At 39.0% G+C, this 21,552-nt stretch overlaps 1 long non-coding RNA gene across 1 annotated transcript in view; it reads right to left on the bottom strand.

Annotated features, from left to right (window-relative positions):
• LOC100973096 (uncharacterized) overlaps nucleotides 1-18,648 on the bottom strand; it is a 62,822-nt gene extending 44,174 nt beyond the window's left edge. Inside the window, exon 1 of the long non-coding RNA XR_004669818.2 lies at nucleotides 18,288-18,648. This is a non-coding gene — a long non-coding RNA (uncharacterized LOC100973096). The remainder of the gene's footprint in view (nucleotides 1-18,287) is intronic.
• Nucleotides 18,649-21,552: the final 2,904 nt, after the last annotated feature.

The raw sequence follows: 21,552 nt of genomic DNA, 5'->3' as shown, positions 1-21,552 counted from the left end.
TAAATGAAAAAAAATAAAAATAGTTAATGTTGTCTGACAAATTAATTGTCTTTCTCATTTTTTAAATTTTTTTTTTCTACGAAGCTATTCTAGGTTTTCTGATTTTCCCCTCAAAGGCCCAGGAGATATTTATTGAGAATAATGTATTTTTTTTATTTATTTAAGCATATTTGTCAAATTTAAGGGTAGTCAACACAGATGAAAGGGCCAGAATTAACTAGTATAATAAGAAGCTCATTTTTAATCTGAGTATATATATCAACCACCTGCTTCCCAAGACAACTCTAGAATACAACTGGTAAGATACCTAATAATTGAAACAAATTAATAAACTGTTTGGAAAAAAGGATATCCTATAATATACTATGGTCCAATTTAATGTTGTAACAAATTGAAATTACAGCTTTCATATGACTTGCTTAATTGTATTGATAACATTTTGATATGGCTATAATTTATGGGCACTATCACATTTATTTCAAAAAGTAAGATAAAATATAAACAGCTTGTTTTGTTCCCTAAAATTTACACATAAACTTAAAAACAATTTTGAAGTAGAACTACTAAACATACTTTTCTATGTTGTTGGGAAATCACATAAATTCTCTCAGCCTCAGTTGCTTCACTTACATCATGGGAACATTTCACTTTAAATCCTTGAATATTTGCTTTACAACTGGATTATCTTTTACATTCCTTCCAGTAATAAACCTTTTGTTTCTGTGGTTTATGAATTACATTTAGGTATAATTTTCTGCAAGCACTTTTGCTAATGTTAATATAAAACGACTACGCAATTTATTATAACTCAATTTTCAATTTTCCCAACTGAATGAGGCAAATAATTGAATGTTTACAAATATTTTCATTTTGCATTCTATAACTGTGCTAAATATTCACCTGTAGTATCCTAATTAGAAGATATTATTTCAGGAACTAATACTACAGGTTTAAAAATAATTACCGCTATTCTTATGTCTCACTTATTCAGTTTATAAAATATTCAAAGGCATTTGATCACATAGAATTATATTCTGCCAAACTTGTGCTTCTCAGAAACTCACTTGGAGACAAATAAATATTATTTCTAAGATAGGTGTAGTTTGAGTTTTACCATTTGCTAACAATTTACCCAGCGTTAAAATGGGGATCTACCTCAGGGCTACCGCATTGAAAGAAGAGGAAATCTATCTGTACCATCTTGATTGTCCTGGTCTGTGTTAAACATCTCTTGAGTGTGGAATGATAAGATTGTTACTTGCTCACAGAGTTTACCAGGGAACAAACAGGTTATTCTCAGGGATCTATTAACATCCTTCCTTTTTCAGAGTTTGGGCCTCTAATAATGAGGATATCTGGGGAAAACTACAGGAAGGTCCTGATGCCTGGATGTAACTTCCTTATCATTATTTTATTATCCTTTTGAGATTTTAGATCATTTCTCACTGTCTTTTCACACATAAGTTAATTTAGTGTGCTTTAAGTATAAATAACTGTCAGTTACATGGTAGCAATGAATAAACTATCTTAGAGACTCAGATTTCCATACCTCAGTGTCAAACAATACACAGTTCAAGATTATAGATATTTATGTTTCCAAAATGCTTTGTAAAGTTATTTTAAATGTAAGCATTAAGTAATAAAAAACTAATTAAAATAAACTATTATTGTAGATCAGTGTCATATAAGTCATTGAAATGTGATTTCTGATTTCATGCAACTTTGACATATAATATTTCAAAAATAACCTTGTTCTGAATGCTGAACTCAAAAATAGTGAAAACATAAAATAATCTCTAAGAGGGATTATTTTTCTTCTTTCTTTGCCTTCTCCCCAGTATTCAGTTTATCAGCAAGTCATTCTGACCAGAAAATACAGATTTTCTGACTTCTAAGTTTGTCAGACTCATTTTATTTGTGAAGCCTTCACAAGTGTAAAGTCAAATTTTTTAAATGTGTAAATGTTTGCTAAAACCAGAAACACCAGGATATAGAGAAATAGAGTAAAATATAACTTGCTGGAAATAAGAAGTGAGGCATAATATCAAGCAAGAACCAGGAAATACTTCCATGAGTACGTAAAGAAATGCAGTACAAACAAGCTATGTTTTACTCAAAGGTAGTAGAGCACTGAAAGGTAACCAAGTGAACAACACGATACTTAAGCAAGATATTTATGATATTCTCTGAACTGATTTTTCAAACAGTTGTTTACGTTGTAATTCCTTTCAGTTTGACACACAAAATTCCATTATTCCAATGTGCATCTCAAGCACTTAAAGGTTGAGTACTGGTATTCTATAAGCATGAAATCTAATTGGAGAACCAGTAAATATTTTAGCAACAATACAAAGCATTGGTTTTAAGTTGCAAAGTGAAAGATACCAATTGAAGCTGGAAATGTAGAAAAAGGCAGATCAATGTAGATTGCTCTTATTTTGTTTGTTCTTCAAAATAGTGTAGTGTAGTGATAATTGAATACATTTTTAAAGAATTGATTAATATGAAAACATTTTTATTGGTAACAATGAGAATAAAAGGCATTTCTGTGTAGAATAATGTGGCAAAGCCTTGGTTTTAAGACTCGGAGTCACACTGGATGGCAGTGAATATACGTATGATTTAATATAAACAAAAGTGAAAGCACAGAACCAGATGCCATGTTAAGAGACAGGACTAGCTGGATTTCCTATGCCAACTAAGAGTTCCTAAGCCTGTCTGGGGAAGGTGACCTCACCTACCTTTAAACATAGGGCTTGTAACTCAGATCACATCCGACCAATCAGGTAGTAAAGAGGGCTCACTAAAATACAAATTAGGCTAAAAGCAGGAGGTGAAGAAATAGTCAAATTGAGAGGTGACAGCATGCTGGCAGTCCTCACAGCCCTCGCTTGCTCTCGGCGCCTCCTCTGCCTGGGCTGTCACTTTGGTGGCACTTGAGAAGCCCTTCAGCCCACCACTGCACTATGGGAGCCCCTTTCTGGGCTGGCCAAGGCCAGAGCCGGCTCCCTCAGCTTGCAGGGAGGTGTGGAGGGAGAGGCGCGAGCGGGAACCGGGACTGCGTGCAGCGCTTGCGGGCCAGCTGGAGTTCCGGGTGGGCGTGGGCTTGGCTGGCCCCGCACTCGGAGCAGCCGGCCGGCCCTGCCGGCCCTGGGCAGTGAGGGACTTGGCACCTGGGCCAGCGGCTGCGGAGGGTGTACTGGGTCCCCCAGCAGTGCCGGCCCACCGGTGCTGTGCTCGATTTCTCGCCGGGCCTTAGCTGCCTTCCTGCGGGGCAGGCCTTCCCGCAGGGCAGGCATGCAGTGCGCCATGCCTGAGCCTTCCCCCGCCTCCGTGGGCTCCTGTGCAGCCCGAGCCTCCCCGACGAGCGCAGCCCCCTGCTCCAGGGCGCCCAGTCCCATCCACCACCCAAGGGCTGAGGAGTGCAAGCCCATGGCGCAGGACTGGCAGGCAGCTCCACCTGCAGCCCTGGTTTGGGATCCACTGGGTGAAGCCAGCTGGGCTCCTGAGTCTGGTGGGGCCTTGGAGAACCTTTATGTCTAGCTCAGGGATTGTAAATACACCAATCAGCACCCTGTGTTTAGCTCAGGGTTTGTGAGTGCACCAATCGACACTCTGTATCTAGCTGCTCTGGTGGGGCCTTAGAGAACCTTTATGTCTAGCTGGGGGATTGTAAATACACCAATTGGCACTCTGTATCTAGCTCAAGGTTTGTAAACACACCAATCAGCACCCTGTGTTTAGCTCAGGTTTTGTGAGTGCAACAGTTGACACTCTGTATCTAGCTGCTCTGGTGGGGCCTTGGAGAACCTTTGTATGGATACTCTGTATCTAACTAATTTGATGGGGACGTGGAGAACCTTTGTATCTAGCTCAGGGATTGTAAACGCACCAATCAGCGCCCTGTCAAAACAGACCACTGGGCTCTACCAATCAGCAGGACGTGGGTGGGGCCAGATAAGAGAATAAAAGCAGGCTGCCCTAGCCAGCAATGGCAATCTGCTTGGGTCACCTTCCACAGTGTGGATGCTTTGTTCTTTTGCTTTTTGCGATAAATCTTGCTACTGCTCACTCTTTGTGTCCACACTGCTTTTATGAGCTGTAACACTCACCACTAAGATCTACAGCTTCACTCCTGAAGCCAGCGAGACCACGAGCCCACCGGGAGGAACGAACAACTCCAGACGCGCTGCCTTAAGAGCTGTAACACTCACCGCGAAGGTCTGCAGCTTCACTTCTGAGCCAGCGAGACCACAAACCCGCCAGAAGGAAGAAACTCTCAACACATCTGAACATCAGAAGGAACAAACTCCAGACGCGCCACCTTAAGAGCTGTAACACTCACTGCGAGGGTCCGCGGCTTCATTCTTGAAGTCAGTGAGACCAAGAACCCACCAATTCCGGACACAAAATCATATATCGGCTGAGAGCACAGTGGGAGGGACAATGATCGTGATATAAACCCAGGCATTCCAGCAGGGAGCGGCAACCCCCTTTGGGTCTCCTCCCATTGTACGGGAGCTCTGGTTTCACTCTGTTAAATCTTGCAACTGCACACTCTTCTGGTCCATGTTTGTTAAGGCTCAAGCTGAGCTTTCGCTCATTGTCCACCACTGCTCTTTGCGGCCATTGCAGACCGGAGGTTGACTTCCACCCCTCCAGATCTGGCAGGGTGTCCACTGCGCTGCTGCTACAGCGAGGCGCCCATTGCTGCTCCCGATTGGGCTGAAGGCCCACCATTGTTCCTGCACGGCTAAGTGCCCAGGTTCATCCTAGTCGAGCTGAACACTAGTCACTGGGTTCGACGGTTCTCTACCGTGATCCAGGGCTTCTAATAGAGCTGTAACACCACATGGCCCAAGGTTCCGTTCCTTGGAATCCGTGAGGCCAAGAACCCCAAGTCAGAGAACAAAAGACTTGCTGCCATCTTGGGAGCGGCTGCCACCATCTTGGGAGCTCTAAGAACAAAGACCCACCAGTAACAATATAGAAAACAGAAAAAAAGACATAAATAGACATATATAGTATGTGTATATGTGTGTATTATCAGCCCTTACACATACGAAAAGATGCTCAAATTCAATCACAAATCCTGGAATTTTAAAAAGTAAGACACTAAGAAACTATTTTTTCTCCCATCAGATTGCCGAAAGTCAGCAATTATTTGAAACATTGATTTACATTCCCTCTAGGACTTAGTATTTTTAGAATGCTTCAATTTTGTCAATTGATAAGTATAAAATAGTAACTTATTTTGGTCTTTTTTCTGATTGCTTTTTTCTGATTGCTTTTGCGATTGAATCGTTTTCTTATTTTTATTAGCCATACATATTTCCCCTTTAATGACTGTTTATGGACTTTTGGCCATTTTTATTCTTTTCCTTATGTATTTATAAGCATTTACTAGAACACTAAAAGTTTTGAGCGTTATATCCATTGAAAGTATCCCCTTGCACTTTCTAGCTCTATTTCTTCACTCTAGCTCAAGTGTTCATGGTCAATTCTTACCTTTAAAATATTCAGATTTGTTAATCTTTTAAGGTTAGTGCTTTTTACGTGTGGTTTAAGAAAACTTCCCAATGTCTAAATTAAAAACATATATAATTTCTTGGGTTTTAATCTTTTTATTTTGACATTTAAGTAGAGTGGTTGGGTAAAATACAGGACATGAGTTATATTTGATTTCAGATAAATGACAAAGAGCTTTTTAGTGTAATTATGACCCGACTATTACTTGGAAAATGCTCATACAAAAAATGTATCTGAAATTCAAATTTAACCACTATAGTTTATTTTTGCTTCCTAATACTGTCAACTCCACATTTAAATTCTTAATTCCTTTCTCCCTCTGTGTCTTTCTCTCTCTCTTCTGTTTCTGTGTATGTGTTTGTGTAATATAAGGTAGAGTCTGATTTTCATTTTTTCACCTTTGTATACTATTTTTCCTGCTTTATTTGTCATCAGTTCCTTTTTCTCTAGTTGTCTGACATGCTAAATGTGAAGTCAATACTACTTCCTATGTTAGTCTATTTTTGCATTGTAATAAAGAAATAGGTGAGGCTGAGCAATTTACTTAAAATAAGTTTAGTTGGCTCACAGTTCTGCAAGCTGTAGAGGAAGCATGGTGCTGCCATTTGCATCTGATGAGAGCCTCAGGGAGCTTACAATCATGCCAGAAGGCAAAAGAGGAGCCAGTATATCACATGGTGAGAGGCAAGCAGGAGAAGAGAAGGGGCGGTCTGGACTTTTGTAAACAGCCAGAACTTGCATAATCTAACTGAGCAAGAGAACTCATTCATTACCAGGTGGATGGCACTATGCCATTCATGAGAAATCCACCCCCATGATTCGGTACCTCCCACTAGGCCTCATCTTCACACTGTGGATCACATTTCAACATGAGATTTGAAGGGGACAAATATCCAAACTATATCAGTTCCATATATTTTAATTTAACAATACAGAGGTAGATTTTCTAGGCTGGTAGGGATGTTACCATCCTCAACTCTTGTCTTCACATTTTGTCCAAATGACTGGTCCAACTCTTTGTAAAGTCTGTACCTAGAGTGGCAGGAATGAATAAAAAAAGGGAAAGTATATCCACATTCATTTTAAGACCATGCATTCGAAGGGAAACACATCATTTCTATTCATATACTGCTACCCAGCATGTAATCACATGGCCACATCTGGACAGAAAAGAGGCCATGAAACATTAGCTGTAGAGTCAATCCTTATTCAATTCTATCATGTAGAAGTAGGGGAAAATGACTTTTGGAAAAGGGTAATAATCTCAATCACAGTCTTCTTTTTACAGCATCTTTTGTGACACCAGGGAATACCTGTAAGCCCATATTTCACTTAAAAATCTGTTATCTCAGATTCAAGAAACACACTCTCATATCAGCATGGCATTTATACCTTGTAACCTCTAGGTAAGCATTTCAGAAACATTTCACATCTTAAAGTTAACTGAGGTAAGAAGCAGCATCCATAATCTGGCCCTTAAAACTGTACAAGCATGATTCTCCCTAGAACTTTGCCTCTTTTACATTTTTTTAAATGTATAATGTTTCCAGATCAGACACACTCCAATGACAGCTGATAATTAGATTTCTAAATACTTTAATTTTATCTCACGCTGAGCTCTGTCTATCTTATCAATGTAAATTATTTGCAAAGCTGGTATACCTAATCTCATTAAATAAAAAGTATCTTTATTATTGAAGCAACTAAAAACTTAGATGTTTATAAAAGCTCTCTTATAGGGTTTGAAACAAAATACAACATGGGTTTCAAATAAGATGTATTTTGTTTGAAACCTACTTAACTGTATTCATTCTACTGCCAAAATTACTCCTTAGAATCAGGGATTTTTCCCTCTGTGATTGAATTTATCAACTGATAACAGCTCAAAGAACATAATGAAATGACTTCTTCTGAACACTTAAATCTGAGACTTACATGCTCAAATGAACATATTTTAAATGTCATCATTTTCACTTTTAAATATTTACTACAAAGATGATACTGTGCTAGACATCATGATAAATATGGAAATGACTCTTAAATCATACCAAATATCCAAGTTACTCATGTGAAATCAATAGGTTTTAGATGGCCAACTATTATAAGAGAGGTAGTAATTGCAATGTGGTGAGAGTGAGAGATTATTTATGGCTTTGAAGGTATCTTGGGGAAAATGCAATTTGAAGAGGGTGTTGAATGACTGATGCATAGGATGTGATATGGAAAATGTTCATGACCTTCTAAATCAGAATTTTATAAAATCTCTTCCGTGCCCTAGTAATTAAAAAAGCAGATAATGCCTAGACAAGTTATCAAAATGAGGTAAAGAAATCCTCACCCACCAAACATCACATCATGGGATTAATTTTATTTTGGCATTGGAAATGTTATTTTACACAGATTCTTGGTATTTATACAAAATTTAATTAAATCACTATCAAAAATGTTTAAGAAAATTGAATACATATTGAAGGGTTAACTTATTTGGATAATCTTGCATCATAATTGACAGTGTAATAGTATTAAAAGTATCCGTCTTTAGAGGATTATTTTATTTTGAAAATATCTGTATTTCACCTTTATGTTTGAAAGACATTTCATTAGATTAGGATTCTAGAATAACAGGTTTTTTTTTTTCTTTTAGACCTTTAAAGTTGTCATTCCTTTGCTCTGTGGCCTCTATTACTTCTGACAGATAGTTGTCCATTTACTTATTTATTTATTTATTTATTTATTTGGTTACATGAGTAAGTTCTTTAGTGGTGATTTGTGAGACTTTGGTGCACCCAACACCTACGTAGTATACACTGCACTGTATTTTTAGTTGTTTATCCCTTGTCCCTCTCCCACTCTTTCCCCAAGTCTCCGAAGTGCATTGTATCATTCTTATGACTTTGTGTCCTCATAGCTTAGCTCCCACATGTCAGTGAGAACATATGATGTTTGCTTTTCCATTCCTGAGTTACTTACTTCACTTAGAATAATAATATTCAATCTCATCCAGCTTGCTGCAAATGTCAATTCATTCCTTTTTATGGTTGCATAGTATTCCATTGTACAACTATACCACAGTTTCTTTATCCACTTGTTGATTGATGGGCATTTCTGTTGTTTCCACGATTTTGCACTTACCAACTGTGCTGCTATGAATGTGCAAGGATCTTTTTCATATAATGACTTATTTTCCTCTGGGTAGATACCTAGAAGTGGGATTGCTGGATCAAATGGTAGTTCTACTTTTAGTTCTTCAAGGAATTTCCACACTGTTTTCCGTAGAGGTTGTACTAGTTTATATTCCCACCAGCAGTGTGGAAGCGTTCCGTGATTACCACATCCACTCCAAAATCTACTGTTTCTTGACTTTTTGATTATTGCCATTCTTATAGGAGTAAGGTGGTCTCAGTGTGGTTTTGATTTGCATTTCCCTAATCATTAGCGATGTGGATCATTTTTTCATGGTTTTTGGACATTTGTATATCTTCTTTTGAGAATCATCTATTCATGTCTTTAGCAAACTTTTTGATAGGATTGTCTGTTTTTTTCTTACTGATTTGAGTTTGTTGCAGATTCTGGATATTAGTCTGTTGTCAAATGTATATGTTGGGAAGATTTTCTCCCACTCTGTGGGTTGTCTGTTTACTCTGCTGACTGTTTCTTTTGCCAAGAAAAGCTCTTTAGTTTGATTAAGTCCCAACTATATATTTTTGCTTTTGTTTTGGTTTTTTTTTGGTTTGGTTTGGTTTTTTTGAGGTGGTGCTATCTCAGCTCACTGCAAGCTCCGCCTCCTGGGTTCAAGCAATTCTCCTACCTCAGCCTCCCAAGTAGCTGGGATTACAGGCGTATGCCAGCATGCCCAGCTATATGGCTAGCCAATTATCCCAGCACCATTTGTTGAAAAGGGTGTCCTTTTCCCATTCTGTGTTTTTGTTTGGTTTGTCAAAGATCAGTTGGCTGTAAGTATTTGGCTTTATTTCTGGATTCTCATTCTGTTCCATTGGTTTATGTGCCCATTTTTATACCAGTACCATGCTGTTTTGGTGACTATGGCCTTGTAGTACAGTTTGAAACCAAGTAGTGTCATGCCTCCAGATTTGCTCTTTTTGCTTAGTCTTGCTTTGGCTATGAGGGTTCTTTTTTGGTTTCATATAAATTTTAGAATTGTTTTTTCTAACTCTGTGAAGAATGATGGTGGTATTTTGATGGGAATTGCATTGAATTTGTAGACTGCTTTTAGCAGTATGGTTATTTTCACGATATTGATTCTACTCATCCATAAGCATGGGTTGTGTTTCCCTTTGTTTGTGTCATCTATTTCTTTCAGCAGTGTTTTGTAGTTTTCCTTGTAGACGTCTTTCGACTCCTTGGTTAGGTATATTCCTAAGTACTTAATTTTTTTTGCGGCTATTGTAAAAAGGGTTGACCTGTTTATTTGTTTCTCCGCTTGGTCACTGTTAGTGTATAGAAAAGCTACTGATTTGTGTACATTAATCTTGTATCCAGAAACTTTGATGAGTTCTTTTATCAGCTCTAGGAGCTTTCCGGAGGAGTCTTTATGGTTTTCAAGGTAAACAATCATAGCGTCAGCAAACAGGAACAGTTTGACTTCCTGTTTACCGATTTGGATGTCCTTTATTTCTTTCTCTTGTCTGATTGCTTTGGCCAGGACTTCAGTACTGTGTTGAAGAGGAATGGTGAGAATGGGCATTCTTGTCTTGTTCCAGCTCTCAGAGGGAATGCTTTCAACTTGTCCCCGTTCAGCATTATGTTGGCTGTGGGTTTGTTATAGATGGTTTTTATTACATTGAAGTATGTCCCTTGTATGCCAATTTTGCTGAGAGTTTTAATCATAAAGTCATGCTGGATTTTGTTGAATGCTTTTTCTGCATCTATTGAGATGCTCATGTGATTTTTGTTTTTAATTCTGTTTATGTGGTGTATCACATTTATTGACTTGCCTATGTTAAACCATCCCTGGATCCCTGGTATGAAACCTACTTGATCATTGTGGATTATCTTTTTGATATGTTGTTGGATTAGGTTAGCTAGTGTTTTGTTAAGGATTTTAGCATCTATGTTCATCAAGAATATGAGTCTGTAGTTTTCTTTTCTGGTTATGTCCTTTCCTGATTTCGGTATTAGAGTGATGCTGGCTTCATAGAATAAACTAGGTAGGGTTCCTTCTTTCTTTATCTTGTGTAATAATTTCAAAAGCATTGGTACCAATTCTTCTTTGCATGCCTCATAGAATTCTGCTGTGAATCCGTCTGGTCCTGGGCTTTATTTTGTTGGTTATTTTTTAACTACCATTTCAATCTTTGTGCTTGTTATTGGTCTTTTCAGGGTATCTAATTCTTTCTGATTTAAGCTAGGAGGGTTGTATTTTTCCAGGAATTTATCCATTTCTTCTAGGTTTTATAATTTATGTGCATAAAGATGTTCATAGTAGCCTTGAATGATCTTTTGTATTTCAGTGATGTCAGTTGTAATATCTCCTGTTTCTTTTCTTAATGAGATTATTTGTATTTTCTCTCTTATTTTCTTGGTTAATCTTGCTAATGTCTATCAATTTTATTTATCTTTTCAAAGAACTAGCTTTTTGTTTCATTTATCCTTTGTATTGATTTTGTTTTCAATTTCATTTAGTTCTGCTCTGATCTTGGTTATTTCCTGTCTTCTGCTGGGCTTGGATTTGGTTTGTTCTTGTTTCTCCAGTTCCTCGAGGTGTGACCTTAGCATGTTAGTTTGTGCTCTTTCAGTCTTTTTGATGCAGGCATTCAGGGCTATGAACTTTCCTCTTAGCACTGCCTTTGCTGTATCCCAGAGGTTTTGATAGGTTGTGTCATTATTATTGTTCAGTGTAAAGTTTTTAATTTCCATCTTGACTTTGTTTTTGACCCAATGCTGATTCAGGAGCAATTTAATTTCCATGTATTTTCATGGTTTTGAAAGTTCCTTTTGGAATTGATTTCCAGTTTTATTCCACTGTGGTCTGAGAGACTGTTTGATACAATTTCAATTTTCTTAAATTTATTGAGGCTCGTTTTATGGCCTATCATATGGTCTATCTTGAAGAAAGTTCCATGCACTGTTGAATAGGATGTGTACTTTGTGGTTGTTGGGTGAACTGTTCTATATATATCTGTTAAGTGTATTTGTTCCAAGGTATAGTTTAAATCCATTTTTTATTTCTTGACTTTCTGATCACTGTCTAGTGCTGTCAGTGGAATACTGAATTTCCCCACTATTACTGTGCTGCTATCTCATTTATTAGGTCTATTAGTAATTGTTTTATAAATTGGGGAGCTCCAGTGTTAGGTGCATATATATTTAGGTTTGTGATAGTTTCCTGTTGGACAAGGCCTTTTACCATTATATAACATTCCTCTTTGTCTCTTTTAACTGCTATTTGTTTTGTCTGATATAAGAATAGCTACACCTGATTGCTTTTGGTGTTTATTTGCATGAAATACCTTTTTCCACCCCTTTACTTTATGTGAGTCCTTATGTGTTAGGTTAGTCTCCCTAAGGCAGAAGAAAGCTGGTTGGTGAGTTCCTATGTATTCTGCATTTCTGTATCTTCAAGTGGAGCATTTAGGCCATTTACATTCAATGTTAGTATTGAGATGTGAGGTACTATTGCATTCATTGTGCTATTTGTTGTCTGTGTACCTTGGTTTTTTGGGGTTTTGTTTTTGCTTTTGAATTTGTGTTTTTGTTTTATAGGTCCTGTGTGATTTATGCTTCAAAGGGATTCTGTTTTGTTGTGTTTCCAGGGTTCGTTTCAAGATTTAGAGTTCCTTTTAGCAGTTCTTGTAATGGTGGCTTGGTAGTGGCTAATTCTCTCAGCATTTGTTTGTACTGAAGAGATTGTATCTTTTCTTAATATAGGATGTTTAGTTTCACTGGATACAAAATTCTTGGCTGATAATTGTTTCATTTGAGGAGGCTGAAGATAGGACCTCAATCCCTTCTAGCTTGTAGGGTTTCTACTGAGAAATCTGCTGTTAATCTCATAGGTTTTCATTTATAGGTTACCTGGTGCTTCTGTCTCATAGCTCTTAAGATTCTTTCCTTCATCTTAACTTTAGATAACCTGATGACAATGTGCCTAGGCAATGACCTTTTTGCGATGAATTTCCCAGGTGTTCTTTGTGCTTCTTGTATTTGGATGTCTAGGTCTCTAGCAAGGCTGGGGACATTTTCCTCAATTATTCCCCCAAATATGTTTTTCAAACTTTTAGATTTCTTTTCTTCCTCAGAAACACTGATTATTCTTAGGTTTGGTTGTTTAACATAATCCCAGACTTCTTGGAGTCTGTGTTCATATTTTCTTATTCTTTTCTCTTTGTCTTTGTTGGATTGAATTAATTCAAAGAACTTATCTTTGAGCTCTGAATTTCTTTTTTCTACTTGTTCAATTCTATTGCTGAGACTTTCCAGAGCATTTTGCATTTCTATAAGTGTGTCCAATGTTTCCTGAATTTTTTATCATTTTTTCTTTAAGCTGTCTATTTCCTTGACTATTTATTCCTTCACTTCTCGTATCATTTTTTAATGTCCTTGCATTGGGCTTCACCTTTCTCTGGTGTCTCCATGATTAGCTTAATAAGTAACCTCCTGAATTCTTTTTCAGTTAAATCAGGGATTTCTTCTTGGTTTCAATCCATTGCTAGTGAACTAGTGTGGTTTTTGAGGGGTGTTAAAGAGCATTGTTTTATTATATTACCAGAGCTGGTTTTCTGGTTCCTTCTCATTTGCATAGGTTCTGAGGGAACCTCTGCATAGTCAGAGGGAAGGTCTAGGGCTGAAGGCTGTTGTTCAGATTCTTTTGTCCCACAGGATGTTCCCTTGATGTAGTACTCTCCCCCTTTTCCTATGGATGTAGCTTCCTGTGAGCCAAACTGCAGTGATTGTTGTCTGTCTTCTGGGTCTAGCCACCCAGCAAGTCTACCTGGCTTGGGGCTGGTACTGGGGGTTGTCTGCACAGGGTCCCGTGATGTGAACCATCTGTGAGTCTCTCAGCTGTGGATACCAGCCCCTGTTTCAGTGGAGGTGGCAGGGGGTGGTGAATGGACTCTTTGAGGGTTCTCAGCGTTAGTGATTTAATTATCTATTTTTAGGCTGGTTGGCCTCCTGCCAGGAAGTGGCACATTCCAGAAGCATCAGCTGTGGCAGTATGGAGGGGAACCAATGGTGGGCTGGGCCCTAGAACTCCCAAGATTATATGACCTTTGTCTTCAGCTACCAGGGTGGGTAGGGAAGGACTATCAGCTGGGGTCAAGTATAGGCATGACTGAGCTCAGACTCTGCTTGGGCAGGTCCTCCCGGAGCTGCTATGGGAGATGGGGGTGGGGTTCCCAGGTCAATGGACTTATGTACCTAGGAGGATTATGGCTGTCTCTGCTGAGTTATGCAGGTTGCAGGGAGGCAGGGTGGGGGAAGCTGGCAGTCACAGACTTCACCCAGTTCCCATGCAAACCTAAGAGCCAGTCTCATTCCCACTGTGTCCCTCACTAGCAGACCTGAGTCTGTTTCCAGGCTGTGGGCGAGCTGGGCTTCAGAATTTGCCTCAGGCTACGTGCCTATCAGCTGTGAAAGAAAAGGGCTTGGTTCTTCCCCTGCCTGTGGAGTCTGCTCACCAAATTTGCTCCCTCCCCTGAGTTCTGGCCAGGAGGCTTCACGCCCAGTTCAAATTGTTATGAAGTTCAGCTGGAGATTTCCTTCTCCCTGTAGTGTTCCCCACCCGCCAGCTCCTCTGGTCACCCTCCCGATGGATCCCTGTGGTGCCAGGCAGGAATGACCTGCCTGGGGATGCAGCGAGCTCCCAGGACCTTACCCACTGCTTCCTCTACCCAGGTATTTCACTCGGCTCCCCAAATTGACTCAGCTCCAGGTAAGGTCAGAATCTTCTCTCTCAAACAGACCTTCAGTTTCTCCAGTGCGCGTATGTGTTTGAGAGAGGAGGATCTCCGTTTCCCTCTTCTGCAGTTGAGGCACTCACAGTATTTGTGGGGGTGGTCTCCTGGGTCCTGCAGGAGCAGTCTGCTTCCTTCAGAAGGTTTGTGGGTCCTCTCAGGATTGCTGGTTTGTTCTTACAGTTGATCTGGAGCTAAAATTCACATGCAAGCCTCTGCAAGCTGCTCTGTTCTTCCGAGTCAGAGCTGCAATCTAGTCCTGCCTCCTGTCCACCATGATCATCTACAGGAGAAATTTATCCAGGATCCAAACAAAAAGGAGCTGGATTCTCATTTATAAATTTGTAAATCATTTATAAATTCACATGGCAGGTTTTCTTCTAAGAAATGCTCAGGATTAGGCTTATTTCATTGGTCTTTCAAAATGAGGGAATTTTTTCAAGCCATATTATTCTAGTACCCGTGTAACATAAAGGCAAAGGCTAAAGATGGATTCTATGCCAAAACGCAGTAAAATAACAGCCTTTAAATTTAGGAAGACAGCTTCAGTCAAAAAAGTTAAAACACAAAGGAACACTGCAATTAATAAGACCACCAATTTGATCATAATCTTCTATAAAAAGTTTTATCCACATCCACCTCTGGTGTACATATTGCATTTACATTTCCGTCAGCACCCTACGGTAAAACAGTAAAACATTATCTACCATATCAGTAAAACATTATCTACCATCAACTGCCTTGTCAGTGAATTTTTTGTCTGACTTTTTTGTTAGGTTCAGAGGGTATATGTGTAGGTTTGTTACATGAGAAAATTGAAAGTCACTGAGGTTGGGGGCATAAATGATCCTGTCACCCAGGTAGTGAGCACAGTATCTGATGGGTAGTTTTTCAACCTATCCCCACCTCCCACCCTCCAGATCATTCTATCAAAAATACACTTCCATTCGTATGCTTATTGCCACACTATTTGCAATAGCAAAGACATGGAATCAACCTAGATGCCTATCAACAGTGGAATGGATAAAGAAAATGTGATACTTATACACCAGGGAATACTATGCAGCCCTAAAAATAAATGAAGTCATGTCCTTTGCAGCAACATGGTTGCAGCTGAAGGCCATTTTCCAACGTGAATTAACATAGGATCAGTGAATTTTAATGACAAGGAAAAAATACGTTGACTTCGTTATGTGACTTTCAGTAGGAATGGCATTCCTCCTCAGTGAGGGCTGCTATGTTCTGCCCATTCCTTTTTATGCTAGAATTGGAGAAGTTAAGAATTTGTTTTACAAGGCTATAATTTTCATATAAAATTGTGTCACCTGACCCAAGTCTTAGAGGTGAGGGCCAGCAGGGAGAGAAAGGAAAAAGTAACTTCCCCAGTAGTTAGAGCCAGAATACAAATGGAAATGGAAGAATTAACTTTAAGAAAAGCAAAGTCAAAATGAAAAGAGGTAAGATTGGATGCAGATGCCAATATAATGTTCAGGTGAAAGTAAGCAGAAAGTTTTAGCTAATCTCACCTGACAGTCCCTATTTTCTCTGTGAAATAGAAGCAAGGATGTCTCAGCATGAAGGTAGAGAAGATGGAGGAAACAGAGCAGGACCTGCTTGTAAAAGTCATTGTGGGAACTCAGAGGGAGAATGAATAGCATGATTTGTATAACTGTATGATCTAGGATTGAGTGATTTTTCCAAGCCGAAGTATCAACGTGAGACAAAAACATGAGAGACAGAATGCGTTTTGGAGTCATACTGCTCTGGTCTCAGATATCTGCTTTTCCTTCCAGCTACGTTTTCTTTGGCAAGTTACTTAATATGTAAACTGCACGTTCTCTATTGGTACTAGTGGAATAAGCGTGCCTAGGTTACAGGGTTATGTGAGGATTAAGCAAAGGAATGCAAAGTGCTTGGCATATTGTAGATAATGAATAACAAAAGCCACCATAATAGGAAAATAAATGGTCCATAATAAAAGTGTAAATTTGTGAGTATTCACTGGATTTAGAAGAACAGCAATACAAAATGAAAGTTAAAATACTAGATGAAAATGAATTAAAATAATTATTTGACATTAAGATAATTGGGTTTATAGGCAAGAGTAGTAGATTGTTGCCATGATGTAACAGCTGATTTTATTCTATCAGTTAATTTCAAGTAGTCATAAGTTTAGTTTTAAAAAAACATAATTTCATTTTTAAAGAGCTTTTTATTTGTAAAATATGAATATAGAAGTAAAAATATCTCAATATTTAAATTTTATATAAAGTAAATAATTAAAAATTCAGTGTCTTCACTCCCCAAACTCTTTTTGCTGAACTCACTTAAGTCTTCATTGCAAAGGAAAACCAATTTTCTCTTTCTCTCTCTTTTTTCTCTCTCAATTTATCTTTTACCAACAATTGTATCTAAAAATTTAGTGTGTTTTTTAATCATTCTCTTCTATACTGAGGGCTGGCAAATGACCACCTGTAGGCTAAATGTAGTTTTTATAAATAAAGCTTTATTAGAACACAGTGACCCTCATTCATTTACATATTGCCTATGGCTGCCTTCATGATATGACAAGATTGAGTAGTTTTGACTAACCACAGGGCTGCGAAGCCTAAAAAATTTACTGTCTGGCTCTTTACAGAAAATCTTTGCTTACCCAGGTTTACTTTGGCCTAATCTGTTGCTTACTCTTCTTTACTTAACTTAGTGTTATGGTTGTCTCTCTAGGTCAATATATAGGTGTGTTTTATTTATTTAAATTATTTCAGATTATACTCTGAAATTATTCATGTTAATTTGTTTAATCACCATTGGAAGTCTAAATCATTTTTAGTTTTGAAGATATACTAAAGTCAGATTTACTAAGTACATATTAATTGCTAGAGTATGGTATATATTTTTTAGAATGTTATAAGAAAGTAACAGCTTTCTGTAACATATTTAGAGATACTATGTTCCATGAATATTCCAGTTCATTATAAAATAAAAAGTAATGAAACCATGAGGAAAATTCAAGTGAGTAAAAATAATATTATGAAAATGACTACTAAAAACCCTAAAATAAAGTTAAATAATGACTCCCAAATTTGAAGGGTATTATATCATAGAGCATAGCAAAATTAGTGATTACTAGTTATTTTCTCAATAGAAGCCCTGCTCCCCTTTTATTCTTATGGATAGAACTCCAATTTAGCCATGTTCCAGTTAAACATACCCAGGGCTCAAGGCAGCTAAGGGTGGCTTTGTAATACTGCTTTCCAAGTAATTATGTAAAGAAATGCAGACATGACACCTACGGTTCCAGCAACCATCTGATAGCCTTGATTTGAGAAGCATTGTTTTAAAGGCTTATATTTTGACATATGATGGAGTGGGAAGCTAGAAAGTCATGTGTCCTGATCATGCCCTTGAGCCATAATATTAGCCTTAAACTGACTTGTCCCTAACATTTTGTGGTATGGGGCAATTTAGCCCCTACCTTTTAAAAGCACAATAGGAGAACTTTCTGTTATTTGAAACAGATGTAGTCCTAACAAGCAACCAGCAATCTGTAATGTGCTACAATAAGTTCCATTTAGTCCAGAATTAACTTTCTACGTAAGCATGTTATTTTTCCCCCAATTACTGTACGAACATTGAACTCAGGGAGTTTTTATAAAGTAGGTATGTAATACATATATCCACAGCTTTAAATCCTATTTATACTTCACCACTTCCAAAATTTCTATTTCTCAACCGAAATTATCTTTGCAGATCAAGCTTTACATAACCAACAGATTTTTGTCATTTGGATGTCTGACACAAATTTCAAATTTAACACATGCAAAACTCAGTGCTTAATCTTACCTGCCAAATCTCTCTCCTCCTTCAGTCTTCAAAGTCCCCATCTACTCTGTTACTTAGGCAGAAACTTAGGTCACTTCCTCTTCACACCCATCATTACCAAAATTCAATATGCCGTCAGGGTCTCTGAAGTCGGCTTCCAAAATCTTTCTCATCCCTCCATTTCAGCATCCATAGAATATGCCATCATTCCCCACCACTGCGTCTGCAATTCTCTCCCGGAATGACACACTCTGCTTTTCTTTTCTATTCCCTCCATTATATTCTCTATACTGCCATGATCTTTTAAAAATATAAATAGAATGTTACTACCCTACTTTCAAAGGTTTTCTATTATACTAAGAAAATGGGATCTAAAAATGCCCTGCATGATCAGCTCCTGCCAACCTCTCTAACCTCATCTTGTATCATTTTCATGCTTGTTCATTATGTTCACAGCATCCTGTGTTCTTTCAGTTCCTAAAACACTCTACGTTCTTTTCTACTCATGAGACTCTATACATGCTGAACCCCTTCATTAAATGGCTCCCTAGATAACTATTACTTTTTCTTTAGGTCCCTTTAGTTTTATAGAAACATGTACTAAATTCACGTTAATTAAGTACATATTAACAATTTCCAGAGTATGGTATATATCTTTTAGAATGTTACAAGAAAGCAACAGCTTTCCATGAATATTCCAGTTCATTTTAAAATAAAAAGTAATGAAACCGTAAGGAAAATTCAAATGCATAAAAATAATGTTATGAAAATGGGCTGTACCCTGTAGCATTCTGAGGACAGGACTGAATTCTGCGAAGGGAAAGTGGTAAAAGTATTGTCCAGTCCTTTTTAAGTTGGTGGTTGAGCTTGGTGAGGTGTGTTTTTAAAAGACTTTTGGTTGTTCTACCTTTCCTGAAGACTGAGGACTGTAAGGGATATAAAGGTTTTGCTGAATACTAAGAGCCTGAAAAACTGCTTGGCTGATTTGACTAATAAAGGCTGGTCTGCTATTGGACTGTATAGAGGTGGGAAGGCCAAACTGAGGAATTATGTCTGACAGAAGGGAAGAAATGACCATGGTGGCCTTCTTAGACCTTGTGGGAAAGGCCTCTACCTATCCAGTGAAAGTGTCTACCCGGACCAAGAGGTATTTTAGTTTCCTGAATTGGGGCATGTGAGCAAAGTCATTTTGCCAGTTCTGGGCAGGGGCAAATCTCTGAGCTTGATGTGTAGGGAAGGGAGGGGGCCTGAATAATCCTTGAGAAGCAGTAGAATAGCACATGGAACACTGAGAGGTTATTTACTTGAGGATAGATTTCCACGATGGAAAGGAAATGAGAGGTTCTAAGAGGCGGGCTAGCGGCTTGTACTGTAGCATAGTCTGCCTTTGCTGGTGTGTGGCGATTAGGCCTGGTGGAACTGCCATCAATAAACCAAGTGTGATCGGGGTGAGGAACAGGAAAGAAGGAAATATGAGGAAATGGGGTTAATGTCAGGTGGATCAGAGAGATACAGTCATGGGGGGTCAGGTGTGGTATCAGGAATAATGTGGGAGGCCGGATTGAAGTCTGGGCCAGGAACAATGGTAATTGTGGGAGACTCAACAAAGAGTGAGTACAGCTGAAGGAGCTGGGGAGCAGAAAGTATATGTGTCAGGTGTGAGGAAGAAAATAGATTTTGGAAGTTATGAGAACTGTAGAGAGTGAGTTGAGCATAGTTTGTGATTTTAAGGGCCTCTAAAAGTATTAGGGCAGCGGTGGCTGCTGCACACAGACTTGAGGGCTAGGCAAAACAGTAAGGTCAAGTTGTTTGGGTAAAAAGCCTACAGGGTGCGGTCCTGGCTCTTGTGTAAGAATTCTGACTGCACAGCCCTGCACTTCGGCTTTGGGTAATGAATAGGGTTGGGATCAGTCAGGCAGAGCTAGGGTGGGGGCAGTCTCTAAAGCTGTCTTCAAGGAATGGAAAGAGGAGTGGGGAAAGGATTTAGGATCTATGCGGTCAGCTAGGTTTCCTTTTGTGAGTTTATATAATGGTTTTGTTAGGATGGCAAAACCAGGTATCTAAAGTTGAAAGTATCTAACCATGCCTAGGAAGGAAAGGAGTTGTTGTTTTGTAGAAGGTGCTGGGGTTTGAGAGATCAGTTGGACACGATCGGCAGGGAGTGCACGTGTGTTTTTATGAGAATTATGCTGAGATAGGTAACAGATGAGGAAGAAATTTGGACTTGACTGAAGTAATGGGGGCTGTCTGCGAAGCTTTGTGGCAGTACAGCCCAGGTAATTTGCTGAGCCTGATGTGTGTCAGGGTCAGTCCAAGTGAAAGTGAAGAGAGGCTGGGATGAAGGGTGCAAAGGAATAGTAAAGAAAGCATGTTTGAGATCCAGAACAGAATAATGGGTAGTAGAGGGAGGTATTGAGGATAGGAGAGTATATGGGTTTGGCACCAAGGGGTGGATAGGCAAAACAATTTGGTTGATAAGGCGCAGATCCTGAACCAACCTGTAAGCCTTGTCTGGTTTTAGGACAGGTGAAATGGGGGAACTGTAAGGGGAGTTTATAGGCTTTAAAAGGCCATACTGTAACAGGCCAGTGATAACAGGCTTTAATCTTTTTAAAGCATGCTGTGGGATGGGATATTGGCATTGAGTGGGGTAAGGGTGATTAGGTTTTAATGAGATGGTAAGGGGTGCATGATCAGTTGCCAAGGAGGGAGTAGAGGTGTCCTATACTTGTGGGCTATGGTGGGGAGATACAAGGGGAGGATGTGAAGGCGGCTTTGAACTGGGGGAAAAGGTGACAAAGAGGCGTGGCTGTAGCCTAGGAATAGTCAGGGAAGCAGAAAATTTAGTTAAAGTATCTCAGCCTAATAAGGGAACTGGGCAGGTGGGGATAACTACAAAGGAGTGTTTAAAAGAGTATTGTCTAGGTTGGCACCAGAGTTGGGGAGTTTTAAGAGGTTTAGAAGCCTGGCCGTCAACACACACAACAGTTATGGAGGTCCTTGAAAGGGAAACAGGCCCTTGAAAAGAAGGTAATGTGGAGTGGGTAGCCTCCATATAAATTAAGAAGGGGACGGACTTACCTTCCACTGTAAGAGTTACCGAGAGCGTCTGTGATGGTCCTATAGGCTTCCAAGGCAATCAAGCAGTGTCAGTCTTCAGCTGCTAAGTGGAGAAGATCTGGGAAGGAGTCAGTCAGAGAGCCTTGGGCCAGAGTTCCAGGGGCTCTGGGAGTGGCTGCCAGATGAATTGGACAGTCTGATTTCCAGTGGGGTCCTGCACAGATGG

This window comes from Pan paniscus, chromosome 12 (assembly GCF_029289425.2).
Source record: "Pan paniscus chromosome 12, NHGRI_mPanPan1-v2.0_pri, whole genome shotgun sequence".
Lineage (NCBI taxonomy): Eukaryota > Metazoa > Chordata > Mammalia > Primates > Hominidae > Pan > Pan paniscus.
This window is presented reverse-complemented; position numbering and strand designations above follow the sequence as displayed.